This window comes from Podarcis tiliguerta, assembly GCF_965153285.1.
Source record: "Podarcis tiliguerta genome assembly, chromosome: W".
In the NCBI taxonomy this organism is placed as follows: domain Eukaryota; kingdom Metazoa; phylum Chordata; class Lepidosauria; order Squamata; family Lacertidae; genus Podarcis; species Podarcis tiliguerta.
The window spans coordinates 18,520,347-18,527,483 of NC_139552.1; positions in this window are offsets into that span (position 1 = coordinate 18,520,347).

Here is a 7,137-nt window from a genome sequence, read left to right on the forward strand (position 1 = left end):
TGTTTATATTCACCCACTTATGAAACAAACTGATCTCAAAAACATCTGGAACGAACTGGAAGACTGCATTCTCTTTGTCTCAAATAAGTTTCCCTCTGCCTCCTTAATTGTTGGTGGGGACTTTAATGCAAGGCTAGGCCACTCAGACGAACAGCTAATCAACGAAAGTGGAATGGGTCCCCTAAATGCTGATGATGAACATTGGCCCCTATTCAGGCGTCATTCACTTGACCCAGTTATTAATTTTGCTGGTACATGTCTTTTTCTAATGGCACTTAGATTAAACCTTGTTATTTTAAATGGCCTCTCCTCGGGAGACTGCCCTGGCCAATTTACTTATTGGTCAGGCTTAAGGCATTCTGTTATTGACTACATCCTTGTCTCCCAAGAACTCTTCGATGACTATATTGAATTTATTGTAGATATAAGAACCGAAAGTGACCATCTACCCCTAAATCTTAAAAGGACTGAATTTTGGAAACCCTCTAGATGTGGGCTCGCCCCACAGACACCTGATCCTAATGCTCTACAACAAATAGGCAGATCCAGAATTAAATGGTCCCCTTATGTTAATAACAATTTTAGCATTTGGACACAATCAAGGGAAGGTCAACTCCTCTGGGCTGATCTAACCTCCAACGTCACTGAAGAGACCTCCCCAATTGACCATTATAACACTTTAATCCGAAAACTCCAACCGTTATTGTCAAGACTCAGGAGACCCAACCACAATGAGTCCCCTACCAACAAAAAATGGTTTGACCGCGAGTGCATCCAGGCAAAACTTATACTCAGGGAATGCTTTAAGGCCTTCCAGCAAAATCCTAACCCTATCACTAAATTAGAGTTACAACTTAAAAAAAAGAACTACAAAGAGTTATTAAAAACCAAAAAAAGAACCGCAGACTCCCTCATTTGGCAGGCCCTCATAAAAGCGTCAATAGAAAAAGACAATACCAACTTCTGGAAAATTATTTCCAGTCAAACCAAAGCTCCTAACGAGGGCACAATAATCCCTGCAAATTCATGGGAAGAGCACTATAAAGTGCTGTTTAGGGAACATCGTCCCTCTGCGCTGCTTAACATCCCCTTAGATAATGACACACCATGGCCCCCAACATCTGAAACTGAAATCACTTCGTTAATTCTACAAATGAAATCTGGCAAAGCCCCAGGAAGTGATTTCATTGTTGCTGAACTTCTGAAAGCGCAAATAAACTGGTGGGCCCCGGTTCTTGCAAATCTATTTTCATATATAGATAAGACAACTGAAATCCCTAAAGATTGGGGACTGGCTATAATTGTTCCTATATTTAAAAAGGGCAACCCCTCTGACCCATCCAATTATAGACCAATCAGTCTTCTGAATGTGATCTGTAAACTTTATACAAAACATCTATGTCTAAAATTATGTGAATGGTTAGATCATAATGACTTGCTAGAAATTGAACAAGCAGGATTTACATCTGGACGTTCCACCATAGACCACTGCTTAGTGTTAGATTATTTTGTCTACAAGTATGTGAAACATTGGAAAAAGTCATTGTATGCGGCCTTTGTGGACCTAAAGGCAGCTTTTGATTCTGTATCCAGGGGTAGGCTCTGGGCCAAATTGGCCAATATGGGTATTAACAGAAGGTTATTACTTCTGATGATTAAGCTTCATGAGAACAATACCCTTCAGATAAGACTCGCACAGGACGGCAGACTCTCTAGAGAAATCCCAGTCCAAAGAGGAGTCAGACAAGGATGCCTATTAGCCCCATTTTTATTTAACATCTATGTAAACTCCCTGGTCACATGTTGCCGCGAAATTGAAACCCACCCCCCCGTGTTCTCTAACGGCAGAAAAGTACCAGTTTTAATGTATGCGGATGATGCTGTTCTCCTCTCTCAAACCAAAGTGGGGCTGAAACGTGCCTTAGGAAAGTTTAATGACCAATGTAATACTGAACTGTTAACAATCAACTTTGCTAAAACTAAAATTGTACATTTTAACCGTTCCTTCAGGAAAGATAATTGGAGCGTAAAGGGAAACGCCATTGAACAGACTAAGACCTTCCAATACTTAGGCATTACTTTCTCTTATAATGCCAAATTGTCAACACACCTGACTACATCAGCTATATCAGCAGGAAGAAGTGCAAATGCCATCCTCAGATTATTCAGAAGGAAAGGAGCTGGTTTTCTCCCGATGGCCCTAAAAGTTTTTCAGGCAAAATCTTTAGCTCAACTCCTGTATGGTTCTCAAATTAGCCCCTCTGCCAACCTTAAGACCCTTGAAACAGTACAATCAAAATTCTTAAGATCATTATTTGCTACCCCAAGGTGTACACCTAATGCAGTCTTAAGGCAAAAGGCAGGACTGCCCAGAGTGGAATTAAAAGTCTGGGAGCAAGCAATATCCCTCTGGCTGAAAATCCATTACAATCCTAAGGGACTGTTACCTTGCTTCCTGGCCGCAGTTCCCTATCCTCCTTGGCTTATGCAAATAACTAATAAGATCAAACAAATTGGCCTAAACCCTGAAAATCTTTTTATTGGAACTCTGAATAAGGCAAAAGCAATTATCACTCAGAGACTTTACGATGTCAAACTACAACAGCAAGACGCCCTACTTCCAGAGACGTATAGATGTTTAAAAACTTGGCCTAATTTTGCAGCTGCCCCTTACTTAACTAACATCACTAACGAAGCTTATAGATGGGCTTTTTCTAGAGCCCGCTTTGAGACAATGCCCTCAGCAGTGCTGTACGGCAAATTCACGCGGGTACCAATGCATGCGCGTCTCTGCCCCTGTATGTCCAATAAGGTAGAATCTGTTGGGAGATACTGCCAGGGAGATAAAGTCCATCTTCACTCCACGTCGTCTCCGGACATCCATCAATCTCCCGTAGACACGCAGTATCAGCAATTAGCGACAGGAGCTCCAGAAATAGCTTCCCTCATTCTAGAGCTCTTGCACACTCTATCAGCAGAGTTCACACAGCAAAAGTTGCACACAGGAGAGCATTATTTAGAGGTTTATTCAGTGTTGATCAGAACAAAGAAAAGCCATGACTGCCTGCATGAGATTCCGGCAGTGAGAGAGAAACGAAAGCAAAAGACACAACAGAAACATCCTGTGAGACAGGAAATACGCAGGCTGTGACACAAACATCCTGCTCCCTTTTAAGGTGGAACGGAAATATCCCAACATCCTCCCCCTTTCCGTGTAACCTGTAGTACCTGTGGTTCAACCCAATTGCAACCTTTGTGCATAAACCTTAAGTTGTTCTCTGTTAACAACCTTCGACAACAGATCAGCAGGAATTTCATTTCCTGGCATGTAGGACACCCGAATAAGTCCTTTCTGAATACACTCTCTTGCACGATGTAGCTTAATCTGCAAGTACTTGGTTCTTTGCTTGCAACTCTCTGAGTTCAGCAAAGCCAAACAGGATCTATTGTCTTGATATACTTGTACAGGACATTTCACAGAAACTCTGATGTCCTTAAATAGTTGCATCAACAATTCACAATCCATGAGTGAAAATGACAGAGCATTGAGTTCTGCTTCACAGGAACTTAGGCTCACTGTCGTCTGCTTCTTGCACAACCAGTCAAACAGACAGTGGTTGTACATGTAGCATACTCCAGAAGTGCTTGTACCATCCGTGGTGTCACTTCCAAAACTTGCATCTGCAAAGATTTCAAGACCTCCACTCTTCTGACTGGTGAACCTCAGCCTGTAGTGCATAGTCCCTTTCAAATAGCGGGCTATGCGCTTCAGAGCTTTCCAATCCTGAACAGTAGGATTATTAGCATGTCTGCTAAGCAGGTTAGTGCTTACAGCTATGTCAGGTCTTGAGCATCTAGCAATGAAATTCAACTTGCCTAGAATGCATCTGTACAGCGTTGTGTCAGAAAACGCTTCAGCAGTACTGTCTACCTGGTAACCTGTCACCATTGGTGTGTCTGCTGGGTTTGCATCAACCAAATTCAACCTGGTTAATACATCAGCAATTTTCTGTGTTTGGTGAACCAGAAAATTACCTGCTTGGTCCCTCTCCACCTGCAGAGAAAGATAGTTGGATACTTCACCAAGATCCTTCATGTCAAAGTGCTCCTTCAGCTGAGCTAGGGTGCTTTGGTACAAAGCCTGATTTTTCCAAAACATCAGAAGATCATCAACAAAACATAAACAATACAGTTTGTTTTGCCCCTCCTCCTTGACAAACACACATGGATCAGCTTTGCCCTGGTGAAAACCTAGAGAAAGCAATGTCTCTTTGAGTTTTGTGTTCCAACACCTGGCACTCTGCTTGAGACCATATAAGGATTTCCGCAGTTTACAGACCATTCCCTTCTGTATCTGCATTCCATCAGGTGGAAGCATATACAGCTCCTCCGCCAAATTCCCGTACAAAAAAGCTGTATTAATGTCATGATGGGAAACATGCAATTTCTCCTCTGCAGCAATCTTGAGCATCAGTCGAATGCTCTCATATTTGACTGTGGGTGAGTAGGTCTCGTGGTAATCCTGTCCTGGTACCTGTGAAAAACCTCTGGCAACCAATCTGGCTTTGTGTCTGACAACCTTGCCATTCTGGTCTGTCTTGGCCTTGAAGACCCATTTGCTGCCAACCAGTCTCATTCCTGGGACTACCGGTACCAATTCCCAAGTTTGGTTCCTGTTCAAGGAATCAACTTCAGCCTTCATGGCATCAAGCCAAGGCTCAGCATCTTTAGAGGTTAACTCCTGAACCTCTTTGAAGCTTGAAGGTTCCCATACCTTCTCTGAGCTACTAAGAACAGCAGTTGCTGTCTTAGCAAACTCATCAGCAAATCTCTTTGGAGGTCTGCCCTTGGTCGCCCTTTCAGATCTGCGTACTAGACGCAAGTCTTCTGGACTCATCTCCTCCTTCTTGGGAGAAAAATGACCAATGGTGAACAGTGGTTCTTCCAGTTCATTGTCAGACGCATCAGATGGTCTGACTGAGGCCTTTGCGCTCTTGAAGTCTGCTGTGTCATCACTGTCACTGACACCAGCAGCAGCGCCGCCCACTGAACTGGAATCCGAACTCTGATCATCATCATCATCATCATCATCATCATCCTCAGCTTCTTTAGCATCATCTGCTTTTTGCACATCACCTTCATCCTCCTCTGGGTAACTCTGGAAAATTCCCACATTTTCCGCCCACTTAGGATTGTACTCAACACTCCTTGTGAACTTAATGGACTTAGAGTCAGTCATCCATACCCTGTATGCTCCTTTTTCGTACCCCATGAACAAACCATGTGCCCCACGCTTCCCAAGCTTGTTGCTCTGTGGGGTGTGTACCCACATGTCAGAACCAAAGATTTTCATGTGCTTGACATTTGGTTTCTTACCAAAAATCTTCTCGTAGGGAGTACAACCAATAGGTGATGACAATCTGCGATTAAACGTGTAAACATACGTCGACAGAGACTCCCCCCAAAACTTATCAGGGAGATTGGCATCATGCAACAAGGTTTTCATGCCTTGAAGCAATGTTTGCTTTGCTTGCTCACAAACCTCCCATGGGGATCCAGGACTTGAGAGGCTATGCTTAATTCCCTTCTCAGTCAGGAAAGCTTCAAACTGCTGAGAAGTGAATTGCCCGCCTCGATCAGTAAACAGACAGCCGATACGTTTACTGTGAACATTCTCCAACCAAGCACAGAATGCCTTGAACCTAGGAAACGCTTGCGATTTCTGCTCGAGCATAAACACATGAATGTACCTGGAAAAAGAATCAATTAGAACCATGAAGTACCTTGCTCCACCCAAAGAGGGCGCAAGTGGACCAACCAGGTCTGCGTGAACAAGCTGGTAGGGTTTGGAAGCCTGCCTGCTAGACTCCTTGCCTTTTGGAGCAACCTTCACCTTGTTCTCTGCACAAGATACACATTTCATGTGAAACTTACAGGGTTTGATGTTCAAACCCTCAACCAATTCAGGCATCTTGGCCAACGCCTGCCAAGACATGTGACAAAATCTTCTATGTGCTTCATGAACACAACCTGCATGAAGAACCTTGTTAGTTTGTGCAACACAACAAGAATCAACATTTGACACATCAACAGCATTGTCATCATAAGTTATACAGAACAAGCCATCCATAAACTTAGCATGCAAAATGTCCTCTTTGCCTTTCCTGATGACACAGCCGCTCCTCTTGAAGGAAACCTGAAAACCACGCCCAATCAGCTGTGGGACACTGAGCAAATTGTTCACAGCACCGGGAACATAAAGTACATTTCTGATGGTAGTGTGCAGACTTGTGAGTTTCACAGTCCCTTCTCCTGCGATCCGCAACGTCCTTCCGTCAGCCAGGTGGACCTCACCATCTTGAGGTTTGAAGGAGATAAACAGATGCTTATCTTTCGCGAGATGGCGGGTGCATCCAGAATCTACAACAAATCTGGGCTGGGCCTTTGGAGCAGCTTTTCTGGCAAGCAAAACCTTGTTTTCCACCAGCGTGGGCTTAAACTGCTTGCCCCCCCGCTCCTGGCCATCAGACTTGCCTTTAGCCTTTGGTGAAGCTGTGCCAGCAAACAAAGCCTTGTTTTCCACTGGCGTGGGCTCTTCACCCCCCTTCTGCTTCTGGTCATCTGCAGGCATCTGTCTTTGTTTACCTCTGGCCTTCCGGCCTCTGCACAGGCGATGACCTTGGTTCCCACGAGAAACAGAGCTCTCATCTGCCGACTCCTTGGCTCCCCCTGGAGGCTGGAATGCTGCCTGGGATGACATCACAGTCAGCTCCCCCTGCAGCTTGCAACCGGTGCCCTCGGCATCCCTGCATTGACTTGCATTCCGGGAAACAGCCAGGACCTCCGATGCAGTCAAACTCTGGGCTGAGTTGACTGGCAGATGGGCCAGTTTCAAAGCATTCCACATCTCACGGGCACTGGCCTTGCCATCCAGGGTGATTAACTCTTCAGGAGCTACTGAGAGCAAAATTATCCCCATGGCTCTTGAATCCTGTGCCCTCCAATCATCTGTCACAGGGGCTGGGGGGTCCTCAGTAATAGCATTCCACATACCAAGCTTCCTCATCTGGCCCTCACAGTACCTTGCCCAGGTCTGATAGTTGCGGCCATTGAGCTTTGGTGGAGACGGAGCAGCGT